Here is a 13,616-nt window from a genome sequence, read left to right as displayed (position 1 = left end):
CACACACAACTGTTTCCAGTTAACATCTAAGTGCTGAATCTGCAGGTGTCTGCTCATTGCCTCTAAGCAGGTTGAGATTGTGGTTGTCTGTAATTATGTCCAAATTTCTGCGCTGAAATCAGACTGCCAAGCAGCTGTGCCTAATTAGTACAACACCCATTTGCTCCTGCTTTCACCCTTCCCACAAAGTGCTCTGCGTGTGTTTTATTTTCAGTTGGCTTTTGGTGAAACTTGCAGGGTATTCTCTCAAACTTGAGCAAGTCTGCAGATGCTGGAAATCCAAAGCAACTCACACTGAGTGCTGGAGAAACTCAGCAGGTCAGGCAGCATCTGTGGAAAAGAGTTAACAGTCAATGTTTCAGGCGGAGATCCTTCTTCAGGTCTGAGGGAGAAAGGGGAAAATGCCAGAAAAAAAGGTAGGGGGAGTGGAAAGAGGTTAGCTGAAAGGTGATAGGTTAATCCAGGTGGGTGGGGATGGTCAAACAGTGGAGAATAAAGAATCTGGTAGGAGAGAAGAGTGGACGATAGGAGAAAGGGAAGGAGGAGGGGACCCAGAAGGAAGTAATAGGCAGGTTTTTGGCCACATCTGGAGTACTAGACACAACAGATGACCCAAGAAGATTCACAGGTGAGGTTACCTCATCTGAAAGGACTGATGGGACCCTGAATGGAGGTGAGGGAGGAGGTGTATGAGCAGGCGTAACAGGCCACTTACAGGGATAAATGCCTGGAGGGAGATCAGTGGGGAGGTATGAACGGACAAGGAGTCATGGAGGGAGTGATCCCTGCTTTGAACTTTGAATGCACAAAAGAGAGGAAGAAAACAAGTGGCACAAAATGGAAGAAAGTATCAGGCCCATTAAGAGCGCCCTTGAATGTGGAATTTTCCCAACTATTTGTGCCGCTTCCTGTGGTAACCAGATGCGAAGTCAATCCATTGCTCAGTTTATATCAGTTTACATGTCTATTCACTTATGCATTTAACGTTAAAACGCTATTGGCCAGTCTGGAGGGCCACCCAGAGATGAGACAGGAATCCTCTGAACAGATTTCCTGCTTGCTTTTGTGTTGGTAGAACCAGATTCCGATTTCGATTTATTTATCATGTGTGCATCAAAACACGCAGTGAAATGTGTTATTTGCATTAAAAACTAACCCACCCATGGAATCAGAATCAGAATCACTGGCATATGTTGTGCAATTTGTTTCTATGTGGCAGCAGTACGTTGTAATTTATAATAATAGAAAACTGTGAATTACAGTAACTATATATATCTAAAAGTTAAATTAAATAAGTAGTGCAGAAAGAGAGGAAAAAAGTAGTGAGGTAGTGTTCATGAGTACAATGTCCATTCAGAAATCGGATGGCAGACAGGAAGAAGTTGTTCCTGAATCGTTGAGCGTATTCCTTCAGGTTCCTGTACATTCCCTTGATGGTAGCAATGAGAACAAGGCATGTCTTGGGTGATGGGGTCCTTAGTGATGGCCGGCGCCTTTTTGAGACATTGCTCCTTGAAGATGTCTGGGATTCTGGGGAGACGAGTATCCATGCTGTAGCTGGCTGAGTTCCCAACTTTCTGCAGCTTATTTTGATCCTGTGTAGTGCCCCACCCCAAATATCAGGCAGTGGTGCAGCCAGTTAGAATGCTCTCTACATACACCTGTGGAAATTCGCGAGTACAATCTTTTATGATTATTTGCGAATTCCCCCAAGCTATCAGACTCCTCAATACCCAGAGCCTGGACTGACACCTTGCCCTATTGTCCTGTTTATTATTTATTGTAATGCCTGCACTGTTTTTGTGCACTTTACGCAGTCCTGTGTAGGTCTGTAGTCTAGTGTAGCTTTCTCTGTGTTGTTTTTTTATGTAGTTCAGTCTAGTTTTTTGTACTGTGTCATGTAACACCATGGTCCTGAAAAATGTTGTCTCATTTTTACTATGCACTGTACCAACAGTTATGGTCGAAATGACAATAAAAGTGACTTGACTTGAGTCTCTTTGGTGACATATCAAATTTCCTCAAACTCCTAAAAAGTATAGCTACTGTCATGCCTTCTTTATAACTGTATTGATATGTTGGTCCCAGGATAGATCCTGAGAGATATTGACACCCAGGAATTTGAAATTCCTCACTCTTTCCATTTGATGAGGACTGGTATGCGTGCCATCTCCTTACCCTTTCTGAAGTCCACAATCAATCCTTTGGTTCTACTAATGTTGAGTGTAATGTCGTTGCTGTGACATGGCTCAAAGCAGCTGATCTATCTCACTCCTGTACACCTTCTCCTCACTATGTGCAATTCTGCCAACAATAGTTGTGTCATCAACAAAGTTATAGGTGGCATTTGAGCTGTGCCTAGCCACACAGTCATGGGTGTAGAGAGAGCAGAGCAGTGGGCTAAGCACAAATCCTTGAGGTGTGCCTGTGTTGATTGTCAGCGAGGTGGAGATGGTATTTCTGATCCACACAGACCGAGGTCTTCCGGTGAGTAAGTCAAGGATCCAGTTTCAGAGGAAGGTACAGAGACTCAGGTTTTGGAGCTTTTGGATCAGAACTGTAGGAATGTTTGTGTTAAACACTGAGCAGTAGTCAACAAAGAGCAGCCTGACGTAAGAATAAGTGTTGTCCAGGTGATACAAGACCGTGTGAAGAGCCAATGAGATTGCATCTGCTCTAGACGGATCCGCTGAGCACGTATACACTGAAACATGCACTGTAATTTACGTTAGCAGCTAACATGCCGAAGGGTGTGTCGGAGCAGTATACCAGCGCCAACACAGCAAGCCCACAATGCACCTCAGACCAACATGAAGACAACAAAACAGAGCAAAGCAAGCAGCAGAGGAACAACATCAAAACAAGTCCTGGTCCTCCGACCCTATGCACATGCGCAGTCCTCTAGCCCAGGCTTTGGCCTCCAGCCTCCAGTACACTCATACACTCTGCTGCCAGAAAATGCGAGTAAATATCTAGTTCAAGCTACAAAGTTCAACGCTCCAAGTAAACTTATTATCAAAGTACATGTATGTCACCATGTACAGCCCTGAGATTCATTGTCTTGCAAGCGTACTCAAAAAATCTATAGAATAATAACCACAACAGCATCAGTGAAAGACTGGCTCAACTTTGGCATTCAACCAGTGTGAAGAAGGCAGCAAACTGTGCAAACACAAGAAAAATAATAAATAACAATAACAATAAATATTGAGAATATGAGAAGAAGAGGCCTTGAAAGTGAATCCATTGATTGTGGGAACATTTCAATGATGGGGCAAGTAAAGTTGAGTGAAGTTATTCCCTTTTGGTTCAAGAGCCTGATGATTGAGGGGTAATAACTGTTCCTGGTCCAGGTGGCATGAGAACTGAGGCTCCTGTACCACCTTCTTGCTGGCAACAGTGAGAAGAGAGCAGGTCCTGGGTGGTGGGGCCCCTGATGATGGATCCTGCTTTCCTGCCATAGTGTTTGATGTATGTTTGGGGGGGGGGGGGAGCTTTACCTCTGATGGACTGGGCCGTATCCATTACTTTTTGAAGGATTTTCTGTTCAAGGACATTGGTGTTCAAGGACAGGCCGTGATGCATCCAGTCAACATGATCTCCGTTTACAAACTGATGTTCTAAGAGATTCTAGGTTGCCCATCAGATCACTTGAAGCATACTCCTGCTTGAAGTGGAGCAGACAACTAATACTCAAAGCAACACCTACAAAGCACTGGAGGAACTCAGCAGGTCAAACAGCATGTAATGCTCAAGTTGTTTGTGACTATCTCACCAAAGTGTGTTTTCAGGTGATTGGGCTCTGAATTAATGCAGTTTGTCACTATGAGGTTGAAACTACCTCTGATGAAGTAAATTGTTTACTGTAATTGAATTCTTCCTGTAGTTATGCTGAGTCATTTTTTTACACATTCTTAATCATTAACCTTGCCAAAAGACCTTACTGTTCACTGACTGTTATCACTGCGTGGCCTAGTAATAGAAGGAAGTGTTATATAATTTGTAGTTAATTATTGTTACTTTGGTGAAATATTGAGTCGAGCTTCCTGCTGCTGGGAGCTGCTCCATTTGTTTTTGATAGTAAAAATTTTTTTTGTCAAATTGTGTTCTTGTGTTTCCTATAAGCTGATAAAAGACCTATCGTTCCAAGAAATTACACCAAAAGAATGGGTTGCTTATTACCAAGTGTGAATGCGTTTTGCAAAACTTAATTGCTAATTACATCTCTTTACAGATAATAAGACAGAGATGAATGAGATAATATTTCTGTTGGGTGGCAGGGTGGAGATTCGTCTCTACCAAAGGAAGTGTAAGGCGCTCCTTCCCTCCGCTCACCTGCAGGTCATCCTTGGGCATGGTGTAGCACTTGCTTAGATGCCCGATCAGGGTCACGTGAAGTCATGGGTGCAGGTGGTGCACATTGCAAGTCCTGGTTATGCAACCACTGACGCCAGGCAGACAATCTCTGAAGAGTATCGATAATAGCTGGGGTCACCCACCTTATAAAGGGTCTGCTCAGAAGAAGGCAATGGCAAACCACTCCTGTAGAAAAATTTGCCAAGAACAATCATGGTCATGGAAAGACTGCGATCGCCTACGTTATACAACACAGAATATCAAGATGAAGATAATAACAAAGGTTTCTGTCTCTATCTCTTTTTAAATCAATGTGCTTCCATCAGCAGACCCTATAGAACAGGAAGTTCCTGTGATCCCCCTCAGAATTTGTCAGAGTATCTAAGAATGACACAGTAAGTAGTGACATTTTAGCACAGGAGTGAACTTATGAGGAACAGTGGAATCAGTATATTGAAAACAGCTTAACAGTTCCACGATAAAAAAGATATCAGATCAAAACTCTCCAATCCTGTCACATCAGTTGGACTTGCTGACTGACAACTAAAAGGATGGCAAGGGGAAGGATCTCCAAGAATATCACCAGTCTCGGAGATGGAACATGGCAGCAAGCAAGGAGAAAAGAGAAGCTGAAGCATTTGATTACAAGAAGTTCCAAGGGGATGATTCATGTCTGCCTCCTCCTGAGATAGCCAACAGCACAAAAGTCAGTTGACAGCCAAACAATTGCTTCCTTCACGGTGTCAAGAAATTAGATAGAGGAAAGGCTGGAGCTTCAGTAACATGCCAAGTATGAAGACTTGCAGAAGTATTGAAATGTCTAGCCAAGCTGCTCCATCATGGCTGGAAAATGGAATTCCAAAACTCTGGAAAATTACAAAATTCAGAGCAATCTATTTCAGCTAACTATTGGCCCTCCATCTAGCTTCAGGTATTAGAAGTTGCAGCACTCCGTTGGTCAGGGATATTGTGCCCTAGCTGTCTAGATATGCAAGACAGGGCAGTACGATATGGAGAGCAAGCTGTTGCCCATGTAGCAGACCCCCCTTCTCCACGCATCTGATAGCCCAAAGGAACGACAGAGACTGATGCAGTTTGGCAACAGCAACATCACACGAGTTGCCAGTCAGCATTGAACTGAACATAGGGACTCCAGCTCCGATATTTCCCATGGGGTTTACTTTGAAGATTTCCCCATGAGTCGGTTATAGCTGCAAGGCAGCTGAGCTTTGAGATCAGAGTTCTCCCCGATGAGCTGCCTACCATGGCTGATGAGCTCCATTTGCCCAAATGAAATGCTCAAATTATGATGTTCAGGATCTGCTATGTCCATCTAACCTCAAAATACAATGCAATCGAAGCTACAGCCGAAACAGATGGATTCCAGTGCTGGCATAAGAGTGACTGCCAACAATCTAAAGCAGTATTTGATTGAATGCGATCACAAGGACCTTCTGTAAAGCTGAATTCGTTGAGAATCAGTGAGGAAACTTTCACTGGTTGCATCATTCACAAGAGATTCTGCAGATGCTGGAAATCCAGAGTAACATCCAAAAATGCTGGAGGAACTCAGCAGACTGGACAGATTCGATGGAAAGGAATAAAGTCTGGATGTTTCAGGCCAAATCCCTTCTGCCCTAAGAAGAGTCTTGGCCCACCACGTCAACACGTTAGCTCAAAGGAAGAATCTTCAGGTTAATGAAGGACAATCTTCTTCAGTTAGCTTCCTGCCATCGTTCGATGGTGTTTGCTTTGTGTGTGGTTCCATTCAAAACCCATCAGGATACGCTAACGTGCATTAAGATCCGCAGGCTTGAGTTGAGAGGCAGCATGTAATGTCCCTGTGCTATATTGAGCACTCACTGTATCCAAAAGAAGGTCTCTGATGATAAAATATTCTCAAATCCCTCTCCATCAATGTTCTGAGAGACATAATACAGCCCTTATTCTAAGAGCAGGTCAAGGTTAGATATACTATGGAAAGGATTTACTATTTTGATTGCCTAAATCCTTTCCACCATCTATTAATTAGAAATCAGTACTTACTTACTTAACCCCCAAGTCAGCACTTAGGGCAGTAATGAAGTTTCTCCATCTCTGTCTGTCGTTGGTCATCTTCTCTACTGTGCCCTCCAGGGTCCTCATTTCTGCCTCTATGGTATGGCGGCAATTTGTTTTTGTTTTTGGTGTCCCACATTTCCTCCGCCCTTCAGGGGAGTGAGAAATCTGTAGTGTGATGGTATAGTCTACACTCGATTGTGTGAGTGCATCTTCAACTCCTGTCAAGAGTCACCTTATGTACATCCACCTTATGACTTTATGGGCATACAATCAACCTATGTATACAAATCATCTTGTGTATTTACGTTTATTGTGTTTTTTTAAATTATTGTTTTCTTTTTCTTATTGTGTGTGTGTTTTTTTTTGTGCTACAACAGATCCGGATTAACAATTATTTCATTCTCCTTTGCACTCGTGCACAGGAAATGACATTAAACAATCTTGAATCTTGAATCAGGCAAGACACTTCAATGGTTGGAATCATAAGAAAAGTGACAGTTGTTGTCAGAGATCAGTCTAACCAGCCTCCAGATATCCATGATGGTGTTCCTTCCAGCAGTGACTTCCGACAAAACATCCTTAGTCAATTTATTAATGACCTTCCTTCGATCATAACATGTATTTATATTTATTGTGCTTTTTTTAATTATTCTGTTCTTTAACATTGTGTTTTTTTGTGCTTCATTCGACCTGGAGTAACAATTATTATGTTCTCCTTTACACTTGATTAATGGAAATAACATTAAACGATCTTAAACAAAACAAACTCAACTCTATCACCAAGTCCAAAAATATCCGTTTAAAAAGACCAGTGATTTTCTTTCTCTGTTTCCTCCATTATTGACACACCAGGGCACCAATTTTTGCTTTGCATATTTAATTTAACTTAAAAAAAATATAAATAAATAAATATATATATATATATATATATATATATATATATATATATATATATATATATATATATATATATATGCTTCTTACTGTAATTATCCGCTTTTATTATTATGTATTGCAAAGTACTGTTGCGGCATAACAACAAATTTCATGACTTATGCCAGTGATATTAAGCTTGATTCTGATTCTATCAAGTGCAGGATGAAAAGTCTTCACAGCACCTTTCTATCCCATGACCTCTTCCACAGATTCAGTGAAGTTGAAGCCGATATTAAATCTGCTATGATCTCATTAAAGCTTCCCTTTAACCTGCTTCCACAGGGCCCAGGGCAGGGTCAAATGCAAACTGATTCAGGAAATGGTATGAGCAGCTGCTGAGGTAGTGCGTTCCACCAAGATGGTAGGACAGTGGCAGCAGGGAGCTTGGACAAGGTGGGAGAGTGTGTTGAAGTGGAAGATATCCTGGTCCAACGTTTGGCAGGAAGAACTCCAGAGCATCAAGTTCATGATCCAGGCTGTGTATGACATCCTGCCTAGTCCAGCAAAACTTTTTGCTTGGGGCAAAAGTGAGGCACCATCATGTTCCCTGGCAGAGGGACCCTGGAAGACACCCTCAGTAGCTGCCCAAAAGCCCTGGGAGCAGGCCACAACCACTGGCGCCATGACCAGGTGCAGAAGGCAGTGGCAGAAAGTATCTTCTCAGCCATTAACAACAGTAGGCACCTCCGCCAACCAAGAAAGCCCATAGTCTTAGGAAACCAACTGCAGCATCAGCCCAGATCACCATCAGGTTTGCTTGCCTGGCTGGCTGACTGGCAACTGAAAGTCAATCTTGGGAAACAATGAAAGCTCCCTGACTTCATTGTATCATCATCAGTGAGTTCTGACATAGTCTTTCTGGCAGAAACCTCAAAGCAAGTGGTCATTGTAGAACTGACAGTGCCTTGGGAAGACTGGATTGAGAGGCATTGAGCATAAGAAAGCCAAATACCGGGAGCTGGTCGAGCAGTACCAGAGACAGGGGTGGAGGGCACGATGTGAGCCTGCAGATGGGGGAACGTAGAGGTCTTGTTGGCAGCTCACTCTGCAGAACCTACTCTCTACTTTAATGCCCCATTAAGGGGGCATTAAAGAGCCATCAGGACTGTCACAGAGGCTGCTGAGCGAGCCTCCAGATGGCTGCAGATGATGAGGAGTGACCTGTGAACCACTGCTGCTGGGACACAAGCCAGGGCCTGATCCACCCTGGCTGGGTCACCCTGGCGAGGGTGTCTGGTGTTGAAAGACACAGAACACCCGATGACCCCAGGTTACATTATTGATGATGTGTCCTAGTCCATCCTAGAATGTATTTTAGCATCAATGGCAGGACAGGCTACAGGGGCTGTGAGGTTTCTTTGTTTTCCTGTTTCTTACTGTCCACAAAGTTCCCTCTAAGGCATACGCCCACCTTATTTGGAAACTATTGCTGGTTGTTCATCATCTCAAGCGCCAGTAGAACAGATTATCACTGTTTTTAAATTTCTTTGGGTGGTGGAGTGGAGACATGTCTCTACTAAAGGAGGTGTAAGGCACTCTTTTCCACCTGCTGAGCCACCCTCTACAATCACAGTCATGTGAAGCCATGGGAGCAGCTGGTAGATGATCATATGAGCAGCTGGTACAGATCACAAGTCCTGGTTATGTGGCCACTGACTCCAGCCTGACAAATCTCTGAAGAGTATTGATAATGGCTGGGGTGACCCGTCTTGCAAAGACACTGCCCAGAAGAAGGCAATGGCAAACAACTCTGTAGAAAAATTTGCCAAGAACAATCATGGTCGTGAAAATATCATGATCACCTACGTCATATGGCATGGCACATAATAACAAATGAATTAAGTTTGTATGATAATTGGTGAAATAGACAGAAAACGCTGGAAACACTCAAAAAGTCAGAAAAACAATTAACTCTTTAGTTTAAAATGTTCCAATCAAGAAACCGAGATCATAGACATTAACTCTTCTTCCTGTTGATCATTGCTTATCAATGATGCCCATGGCCTGTGAATCAATAAATACACTCAGTGGCCATTTTATTAGGAACCCCTTGTACCTAATAAAGTGGCCATTGAGTGTATGTGTGCGGTCTTCTGCTGCCGTAACCCATCCACTTCAAGGTTCAATGTGTGTGCTCTTCTGTATACCACCGTTGTAACTCATGGTTATTTGAGTTACTGTCATCTTCCTGTCAGCTTGAACCAGTCTGGCCATTCTCCTCTGACCTCTCTCCTTAACAAGGCATTTTCACCCACAGAACTGCCACTCACTGGATGTTTTTTTTTGAGTTTTTTTGCACCATTCTCTGTAAACTCTAAAAACGGTTGTGTGTGAAAATCCCATATCAGCAGTTTCTGAGATACTCAAACCACCTCATAATGGCACCAAGAATTCCACATTCTAAGATACTTAGATCACATTTCTTCCCCATTCTGATGTTTGGTCAGGACAACAACTGACCCTCTTGATCACATCTGCATGTTTTTGTGTATTGAGATGCTGCCACAATATAGACTGGTTAGATATATTCATTAACGAGCAGGTGTACCTAATAAAGTGGCCACTGAGTGTAGGCTAAGATAGTTACTTCTGTGGGTCAGGGAAGTCTGAAGTCCTGATGCATTTGGCTGAAACAGTTAGAAGAGTGGTGACAAAAAAAAAGGCAAAAGCAGAAAAAAACTTGGTGGAACCACTGAATATTCATCTCTGAAAACGTTTGCATGAGGAGATTACTTTTAAGAAGCATTATCAGTGCCCACAATTACAACAAAAGTTGAGGCACAACTGTCAAATTTAGCAAATAAATAATTGTAATGAGGTGTGGTCACATGTTGGGACACAAGAATGCAGAAATATTTCAACGAATTACTTGCTCACAAGGCAATGACAAGGAAATATGCTTAGACATCAATCAGCCAAAAATAACAAGGTATCTAATCTCACTGAATGCATTGTGCCTTTCTTCTTGGAGAATGAGTCTGCACCAACTTTATAAATAGCTTTGCACCACAGTTAAAAGCTGTGGTGCACTTTTCTGTTGCTTGATTATTAAAGCGAACGTATACTGCACTGTTCTTGTCAAGAAATAATTCTTTCCCTTGAGCAATACTGAATACATAAAAAGTCACCAGTAATTCCAGAGTGGCAATTATTTTATGCTGATACCTTGGCTTTCCTTAATCGTGTCGGTAACATAATAGCTGGCTCCAAAGGAGTTTTATGCAATGAAATTCTTTTGGCATCCATGTCATATGAACTTCCTGTTTGTTTATTAGGAACAAGAGAAGGATAGAAGTACCTTTCATTTTTAGTCGGGTTAGTTTATAAGACAATGTTAGTGCAGAATTCTGAATGCTTGGAACTGGAATAGAAAAGCAGGGATGTAAAGCTGAAGCTTTATAAGGGGATGGTCAGACTACATTTGGAGTATTGTGAGCAGTTGGTACTCCATATCTAAGGAAGGGTGCATTGGCTTTGGAGAAGGGCCAGAGCAGGTTTACGAGAATAATCCAGGAATAAAAGAGCTAACGTATGAGGAGTGCTTGATGGCTCTGGGATATGCAGTACTCACAAACGTTTAGAAGAATGATGGGCGACGTTGTGGAACACTACTGGATATTGAAAGACCTAGGTAGAATGAACGTGGACAGTATGTTTCCAGTAAGTGGGAGAGTCTAGAACCAGAGGGGATAGTCTCAGAATAGAAGAGTGACCCTTTAGAGCAGAGGTGAGAAGGAATTTCTGTAGGCAGATGGTGGTAAGGCTGTGGAATTCATTGCCAAAATACAGTATGGAGGCCAAGCCACTGGGTATATTTAAAGTGGAAATTATTGATTAGTAAGTGTATCAAAGGTTATGGGGAGAAGGCAGAAGAATGGGGTTGAGAGGGAAAATAAACTTGCCATGATCAACTTGATGGGTTAAGTGGACTAATTCTGCTCCCATGTCTTATGGCCCTGTAGTCTTTGGCCTCCAACAATTGAAGATATTACCCCTCCCAAAATACACTCTTTACGGCAAACGTGTGGTTGAGTAGCACTGATGACTGCCATGGCCATAGGGAAGGCCTTTCAACCTCTGATAGGACATATGCCTAACTTGTCGGTTAGATGATGCTACTTAGTTACTTGATCTTTTCACAATGCGTTTGGTTGTTCCACGGAAAAAAAATAGATAAAACGTTTAGTTCAGTCATATGACTCTGCTTCTAGTTGTGGCGGCAAGGTGGGTATCTTTATAGTACAGGCGACCCAGGTTCAATTCCTGCTGCTGCCTGTAAGGAGTTTGTACGTTTTCCCCGTGACTGCCTGGGTTTCCTCCGACTGCTCTGGTTTCTTCCCACAGTCCAAAGATGTACCAATTGGTAGGTTAATTGTCCATTGTAAATTGTCCTGTGATTAGGCTAGGATTAATTTGGAAGTTTGCTGGGTGGTGCGGCTTGAAGGGGCCAAAGGGCATATGTAGTTCAGTAAAATAAAAAATATCTATTTTGTTCACAAGTTGATTGGCCTAGGTTATTTGTGAGGTTATAAAATTCTGAATCAATGCTGAATCACAGAAGTCAAAAACAGTTGTGATCTTGATCGTTATTGAAGTGTGGGTAAGAGTTGAGACATAGTGGTGTCATGGTGAGTTTGTAAATCAAACAGATTCCTCTAACAGATGGGGGTATGTGTGCTTCCAGCTGCAGGATTGGACTTCAAACGACTGAGTGCTTCCAGTGAATGATGGCTAGCAACCCTGATTTAATATCATAGAAAATAAAACATAGAACCTTATGGTACAGGCGCAGGTCTTTGGCTCATGATGTCTGTGCTGAATCTGATACTAGTTCAGTGGCCACTTTATTAAGTACACTTGTACACCGGCTCGTTAATGTAAATACCTAATCAGCCAATCATGTAGCAGCAACTCTATCCATAAAAGCATGCAGTCATGGTCAAGAGGTTCAATTGTTGTTCAGACCAAACAAATGAATGGGGAAGAAATATGACCTCAGTGACTTTGACTGTGGAATGATTGTTGGTGCCAGACGGGGTGGTTTGAGTATCTCAGAAACTGCTGACCTTCTAGGATTTTCATGCACAGCAGTCTCTAGGGTTTACAGAAAATGGTGCAAGAAACAAAAGAAAACATGCAGTGAGCGTCAGTTCTGTGGGCAAAAATGCCTTGTTAATGAGAGATTGGCCAGACTGGTTCAAAGTGACAGGAAAGCGACTGTAACTCAAATAACCACGTGTTATAACCGTGGTGTGTGGAAGAGCATCTCTGAATACACAATGTGTTGAACCTTGAAGTGAATGGTCTACAGCAGCAAAGGTCATGAACATACACTCGGTAGCTACTTCAGCAGGTGCAGGAACTACTGAAGAATGTGGCCAGTGAGTATAAGACTGTTCTGTCTGCCTATCCCTCCATTTCCTGCATATTCTTGCATCCAACAGCCTCTTAAATGCCCCTATTGTATCTGCTTCTATCACTACCCCTGGTCTTTTGGTCTTATTGGAAGGAGGTTGCCTATTTTGTGTGAGAGATTTGAGCTATTTACCACTCTCCGTGTAAAAAAAACTTGCCCCACACAGTTCCTTTAAACCTTCCCCCCCACCCCTAGTACTTCAAAGTCACAGTCAAAGTAAGTTTGTTATCAAAGTACATATATGTCACCATATACTACCTTGAGATTCATTTTCTTGCAGCCAAGAAAGAAATACAATAAAATTTATAAAAAACTATACATAAACAGACAAAGGCTGACGAACAGCCAATGTGCAAAACAAGACAAAGTGTGCGAATAAAAAAATAATACTGAGAACGCCAGTTGTAAAACATTTGTATCCTCAGTAAAAGATTCAAGCTGTCTACCTTATCAATGTCTCTCATAATTTCACATCTTCTTTTGTAACAGGATTACAGATTCAAAGCAATTCCCAAGAAAAAAAAAACAGAGGACTATTAGAAAGGCTTGGAGGAATGATATTATTTACAAACAATTGTGGCAAAGACTCCCCAAGCCTCTGTGGCAATGGAAAAAAACACAGAAGAAAACTGTTCAGTAACAGTCCTTGCTGAACCTCTCCATCAGACTCCTTAATGTTGTACATCTGAACCTTATGTCATTACAACACTGGACATCTCCATCATACAATCTATAAATACTAGGTAGATTTAAGCACATTAAACTAGACTAATTGTAACTTCACTCAAATAGCTCAAATCTCTCACACTAAATCCCTCCATTAAGCAGAAACAAATTAAGACTGCAA

This window comes from Hemitrygon akajei, chromosome 14 (genome assembly GCF_048418815.1).
Source record: "Hemitrygon akajei chromosome 14, sHemAka1.3, whole genome shotgun sequence".
NCBI classification, from domain to species: domain Eukaryota; kingdom Metazoa; phylum Chordata; class Chondrichthyes; order Myliobatiformes; family Dasyatidae; genus Hemitrygon; species Hemitrygon akajei.
This window is presented reverse-complemented; position numbering follows the sequence as displayed.